Consider the following 6,510-nt stretch of genomic DNA (forward strand, 5'->3'; position numbering starts at 1 on the left):
TTTAAATGCTTTTTCTCTTTTCTGTGTTAGCTAGCTAACCACCCTAGGAAAACAAGGCATAAACCAATTGAAAGCCTAACCTACAGTTAGCCAATCTGAGAAGCAGACTCTGCCCCAGGAATGCAACTGCAGCTCCCTAAAACAATAATAGGAATAAAACAAAACAAAAAACACAATTCCATCTTGCACTTTGTAATTCAGCAGAGCTGCAGAGACACCAGACACACAGTGGTCCCCTTCAAGCTTCACCATCACATGAAGCCCAGTCTTCTCCTAAGCAGTAACATGCAGAAGGCTCTGGTTTCCAGGTGCAGATAGTTTGCAGCCTCCAGCTCAGCTGAGGAGAATTAGGGCAGATCAGGCTTCTCCTATAAAAGGGCTGAGGGTCACTAGTAGAGGTCTTCTCTCCTTTTTTTTTCTTTCTTGTGTTCTATTTGAATTAAGGCTCTTTGAGCTTTTGCTTAAGGAAATGCTGCCAAATTTTGCTTTTAGGGGCATTAATGTACTTTGTATGCCTGCTTTCTTTTCTTGCTAAGGCAAGGAAGCACAAGGGCTAGGTGGGTTTTGTCATCTGTTTGGGTCTGACACAGGCTGTAGTGCCAAGGTTCCTAGCTCTCAATGTGTCCTTGGGGGGTTTTGGTAACCCCACCAGCAGCAAGCCTGCCCAGAGAGAAGGATTGTGGGGAAGGGATGGGTCTGTGTGAGGGCACCAATCACCCTCAGGGACAGCATGTTGAATAACACAAGGAAAATGTCTTGTGTTGAGGTTTAGCCTCAAGCAAGTTGAGTGTTGGTGCCATAGAGCAGTCTTTATATTCCTGAGTCCTTGGATGAAGAGCTATCCAACATGAAGGTGAAATGGAGGATAGCACCAGAGGGACAATGCTCTGCAGTAGCTCGGGTTCTTTACACAAACAGGTACAGGTAAACTTTTAAAGACTATGGCTATGAGGAAGAATGTAATTTTCAATGTAACTGTGTCTTCAGATTAATTTATCAAACTGTGTCTAGTCTTCAGAACAAAAATGTGCCTCAGAAGACCACAAACTAGGAGAAATAAGGAAAGAAACCCAGTGAGGTAGCACACTTGAACTGAATTAAGGGCTCCAACCACAAGGCTGCATGGAAAAGCAGCAGGAGACTCATTAACAGTTTGCTGTCCCTAATGGGTGACTAAGAAAGTTTGCTGAAAAGAAGTGCTAGTATTGCTTCAGGACGTCTGACTTTTTAATTGGGGATCTTGGGTCCTCATAAATCAAGGTCAGAGCAGTGCAAGCTGTGGGATACCTGTTCCCAGATCAGGCAATCTGGAAACAAAGACAAAACTGACAAGTTCCCCAGACTGGGGGCTATGGGGGCTGTCTGGAGGAAGCAGTTATGGCCAGTGCTGTAGGCTGCCCTGCTGAGTCTTTCCATTATTTAGGCAGAAGAAAGAAACATCCCCTTTTCCCCTCACTTTCACTAAAACCAATCCTTTGTCAGTCAGGGAAGTGGCCTGTATTTTTAATGCCTTTTTTGCACTTTGTTACTGAGGGCCTTGAGCAAGCTATGTCAGTGCTGATGACATAAGGAATGGATGTAGTTGCAGGGCAGTATAAGCTATTTAGCACATGGGCATGTGTGCTTGGTTTGAGGCAGGGATTTTTGTTTTAATTAAAAAAAAAGAAAATTGCCTTGCTTCTAATGGAATAAGCACCAAGACAACTTTATCTGGCCCACAGATTGCCCCTGCTACCGCTGTTTGCAGAAAGAAAAGCAGATGGGATGAGTGGGCAGAATCCAGTTCCTATGTGAAGATTGTATTGTATAAGGACTGTATTGTAGGACCTGCCCTAGAGCTGTAATGCAACCAGACACTGAAATCCAGCCAATTTTTTGTTGTTTCTGCAGTGCTGTCCAAATGCGCTATTGCTATTTTGGCTTAATCTATTTCCCCTTTTCTAGCCTAATTGCTATGGCTTCTTGACTTCTGGTTAATAGAAAGGGTTAAATTGTTTATTATATTGGAACTTGATTTGCAGAAAAAAGCTTGGACTTTTTGTGTTGCATGTGATTGTCAAAGCAGTTGCGATTTCTGCTGCTGTGGTTAATGTTTGGAAATAATCTTCAACTGTTTATGCAAAGGGAGTTTGCCCTGTCCTTTCCTGTGAATTACTGAGGCCTGTGGAACCTAATGCTAATGACTAGTCTGTGACTTGTCACCTGCATCTTGAGCTTTTTGACCTGTTTTTATGATGGGGTGGTGCAAATTTATGTACTGGGTGAGGTTGGAGGTAAAGCATAAGAAATTTTGTGCTGCTGGTATGACATTATTTCTCATTGCTTAGTCTGTGGGGACTTGCAGATGTTCTCAGAAATGAGGGAGGAGCAGTATTAACTCATGAACACAGGAATGACATTCCTGTTCCCATCCTTAGGCTTAAACATTCCTTGTAGAATAGATGGTAATGAAGCCTTTGAAGCAGTTCGTGGTTAGCTCTGGCTGTTGCTTTGAAATCTGATGATGTGGTAGAGAAAATCAGAAATCAGTGGTCAGGTTGGTGTGGAGGCTGATTGCAGCTCTGCTCAGGAAAGAGCAGGGCTAGAAAAGGCACCTTTTCCATAGCTGAGCATAAAGACATCACACTATTGCAAAAGCTCATTTATGTCCTGCCTCTTTCTCAATGGCCACTGCTCAGTGGCTTGAAAAGAGTGTTAGGACAAAGCAAAAGTGGTCAGACAGCACCTTCCCAGCTGCTAGTAATCTGTGGCATTTGATTTTAATTGTACCCAGTGGGTGTTTTTTCAAGGGTTCTGAAGCTTTATGAATTCCTTTGTTTCTGGTATCCATATCATCTTCTGACAATTGTGGACAATTTGTTTACAGGACATTAATGCACATGAATAGAGATGTAGGCCAATTATGTTTTGGTAACACTGAGAAAGCTCTTGCAAATACCTTTCCACCTTAACAGGACAGCACACATCAAATGGTATCTGGCTGGACTCCAAAACAAATAACTAATGCTGATGTTCAGAAAGGAAACGCTGTTGTCCTTAAATAGTCAAGCATTGTTCTCAGATTTCCTGTAATAATCTCTGCCTTTTTACCCAAAAAGATTCCTAACTATGTGGGTCCTGAGACTTCTCTCATGTCTGTGCAGTGAATGTTTGTTGTGATTTTTAGCCTTTTTCCTTTGAACAATCCTGTGCCTAATACACAGCATGTAGCATTTGGTGGTGTTGGAGGGTATGAAGTGGATCTTCTGTGTAACCTCATAGATAAAATATACATAATGTGGTATCTGTCTATAAAGTTTGTGATCACCAATCTAGTTACACACATGGAGTGATGGCCAGTGTGTCTGGGCACGGAGACTTTGGCTGACAGTGATCTGAAACAGCTGCTCCAAAGCTTCAGAGGGATATAAAATAGGGAACATCATGCTGGAGGAGGGGGCTGGCAGCTCTTTTACCTGATGGAAAGCTACTGCCAGCACAGAGAGGCTGATCTGTGGCAGGAGACATCATCATGGGAGATGAAGATCTGGGACCCAGCCAGAAAGAGCATCCAACAACACCACAGTGGCTGTGTGCCAAAAGTGTCAGTTGTTCTCTAGAGCTGAATGTGAGAGGCAAAAACCTTTAACCCACAGGGCATGAGTCCTCATGGGAGTGGGGCAGTTTGTCTATTTATTACTCCAAGGTCTGATCGCAAACATAGTTTGGGAGCTTGCATGCATAAAGTAAAAACAAGGGGGAATCCTGCATTCCACCCTGTCATCTATGTTTTTCTACTGAGACTTGTGGGTTTTTTCCACCTCTAATTATCATCTTCCCATTTAGCTCTTACTCTTCTGGAAATTAGTGACTAGCATAAAAAGGGGATGTGGAGACACACCCCAATCAACACTTGCTGGTAATTCAACTTTAGAAGTCTCCTATGCATGTTAACAGAGCTGTGAAGAGACATAGGCATGGAGATCTCCCCAGTGCCTGGCCAGCTCAGGTGTTAATCCTGCATGGTGTAGGTTCTAGGAGTAGTCTAGAGCCATATATTTTTGTGGGACCTGACACCTAAATGAAGAGGGGTTGATCCTGCATTTAATTTTTGCTGAGAACTGTCCCAGGCCAGCTGTGCTGTGAGATGTCAGCAGCTTCACCTGACTCTCCTCCCGGTCTTTGAAGAACATACTGGAACACCCTCATCTGGGGTTCAGTGGCATGGTCCTGTGCGTCTGCAGTGGTGGGTGATGGTGGTTGTGTGTCACTAACAAATTGAAGCATGGGCCACCAAAACATATCACGGGATTTGGAGGCTAAGTTGACATCTTTGCTGAAGGGTTGTCCAATGCACGTATCTTACGTAAGTTATGCTTATAAATATGCCATGACCTATGAATACTTCAGCAATGGGTTTGAGCCAGGAATGAGTTGTGCTGAACTAATTATTTATTCACTTAATAGGGACTGATGGTTTTGCTCAGCTGGAAGCTGTGCATAATTAAAACCATGGTCCCTGTCCCGAGAGCTTTCCAGTCTGAAAGATGAAGCAAAGGCTGTGCCAGGAGAAGCTGTGGGAATCCCATGTGCCCCTATCAGATGTTCAGAAAATTACATTTCAAAAAGCCTGTGGGCACTCTGTATACAACAGGAGACATGGGCCATTTGGGGCTAGTGTGTATTTAACACAGGCTTTTGTTCATATGGCCACAATGCTAAGTGAGAGGTGGCTGCTGTAGGTCAAGAGGTCCTCCCAAAAGCTGTAAAATAAACTCAAACTTGCAAATAAAAATACACTTAACCCTGGGTGGTGTTCAGTGTAACCTGGGGATGCACATTACCCAAACCAGAGCTGTCCTCCTTAAACACAGCCCAGGCAAGGGAGCCAGTGCCTGTTCCTGTGCAGACGCCATGCCCCAGGCAGAGCAGCATTGATCAAAGAGACCAGGTCTTGAGCAACACCCAACTTTCATCTGTTTTGCAGCTGCCAGGAGCCATTGCCTCTCCCCAGACCTGAAGAAGGACTTGTGTGCCTCAAAGCTTGACTGTTTTTTTACTAATTATATAATTTGGCTTAATAAAAGCTATTAACTCCCTGTACAAATCTTGTGTCTCTTTGAATAGGCTGGCACGTTTCCTAATAGAACCAGAAACTGCTTCTTAAACAGAAGTTTGACCATTATTGTTATTAAAATAGGAAAGGAAATAGAGGCTTGTTCACAACAAAGCGATATTTATTGCTCAGTTTAATTGCTTAATGTAGAGTGCATGACTGAGCATTTGAAGGAGCTGATTTGCAGTTTGGTCACCCTTTGAAACAAAGCCACATCTTGTGAAATTGCATGTTGAAACTCAAAGACTGAAATGGCTTGAGCAGATGGGAGAGGAATAGAAGCTGTTAGCTGAGCCTGCACAATTCTGCTGGGAAAAATTCCTCCTGGAAACACACAGCATTGGGACCACTGCCTTGTCTGGACCTGCACCCTCGAGCAGGATGGGAGATGCTGATACCTGGAGGCTGGCTCAGACTTTTCCCACTCAGCCAAAATGTAGGTGAAGGATATGGCTGTGGAGGGGACTAGGCAGGTGATGGCAAGTTTTGCACAGGTGCAGGCAGGTACCCTCAAGGAAGCAGGGCAGGTAGGAAAGTTGAGCAGGCACATGTGAACTCAAGTGATGCCAGCCCCAAATGTCTGAGCTGTTCATAGGTGTGAGCAAGCACTAGGTGAAAATCTCTTAACTCCTCTTGCTACGAGAGCTGCAAGATCTTCCCCCAGTCCTGACCATGGCCATGCTCACCCACAGAGTCCCAACTAAACTGTGTTGCCAGTGCCTTTGTTTTAATGGGGAACGTGTATGCTGCAAGTTGTTGCATTCAAGTCAAAGAGCAAGTTTAAATCTCCTTTCTCCCCTAGCAAGACCCCGCAACTACCTCCTTGACTGGGTCTTGGCCACTTCACAGCTCAGGCTTTGGGGCACACATACAGGCTTTATGGCCTTAACGCAAATAGTGGATAGTTCAAATAAGAATTATCTGTCTGCCCCTCCCCAGTGAGTGCTGAACCCAATATTTCTCATGAGTGACTCAGCAGCGGCAGGGGGTGCAGGAGCTGCCTTGCTCCGAGCTCTGTCATCATGCCAAAAATCCAGCATGATGGCAATGAAATAATTTCTTTTTGCATGCCTGGAAAGCCACTTTTGTCAGTAGCGGTACTGACGGCATGACTTCAGGGGGTGGGGAGGTTTGACTCGTGGGTGCAGCAGCTCCTGGCCCTGCAGAGGGGGAATTTGCCTTCATCCACCCCAGGAGCCAGTGGTGCATGCCATGTCCATGTTGATGACCAGCAAAGACCCACCCAAAAAACCTGAACCGCATCCTTTAAACAAAGAACAGTCCAAAATCCTTTTCTTAAGGATAAGCGTTTTTCTTAAAATCACCTGAGTATTGCCCGTCCTGCTGTGCCGAGGGCTCCCTGCACAGCTCCTCTGCAGCCAGGCAGACAGGACCCAAGGACTTTCCAACAGTGT

General features: G+C 44.8%; 1 long non-coding RNA gene across 1 annotated transcript; it reads left to right on the forward strand.

Moving 5' to 3' along the window:
- Positions 1-439: 439 nt before the first annotated feature.
- On the forward strand, positions 440-5,033 carry LOC133268200 (uncharacterized). Its single transcript, XR_009742987.1, has 3 exons — positions 440-557; positions 767-918; positions 4,967-5,033. It is a non-coding gene; the product is annotated as an uncharacterized LOC133268200 (long non-coding RNA).
- The last annotated feature ends 1,477 nt before the right edge of the window (positions 5,034-6,510 follow it).

This window comes from Pezoporus flaviventris, unplaced genomic scaffold (genome assembly GCF_033815535.1).
Source record: "Pezoporus flaviventris isolate CSIRO_AGI_PZ_B2104156 unplaced genomic scaffold, CSIRO_AGI_Pfla_v1 ptg000013l, whole genome shotgun sequence".
NCBI lineage: Eukaryota > Metazoa > Chordata > Aves > Psittaciformes > Psittacidae > Pezoporus > Pezoporus flaviventris.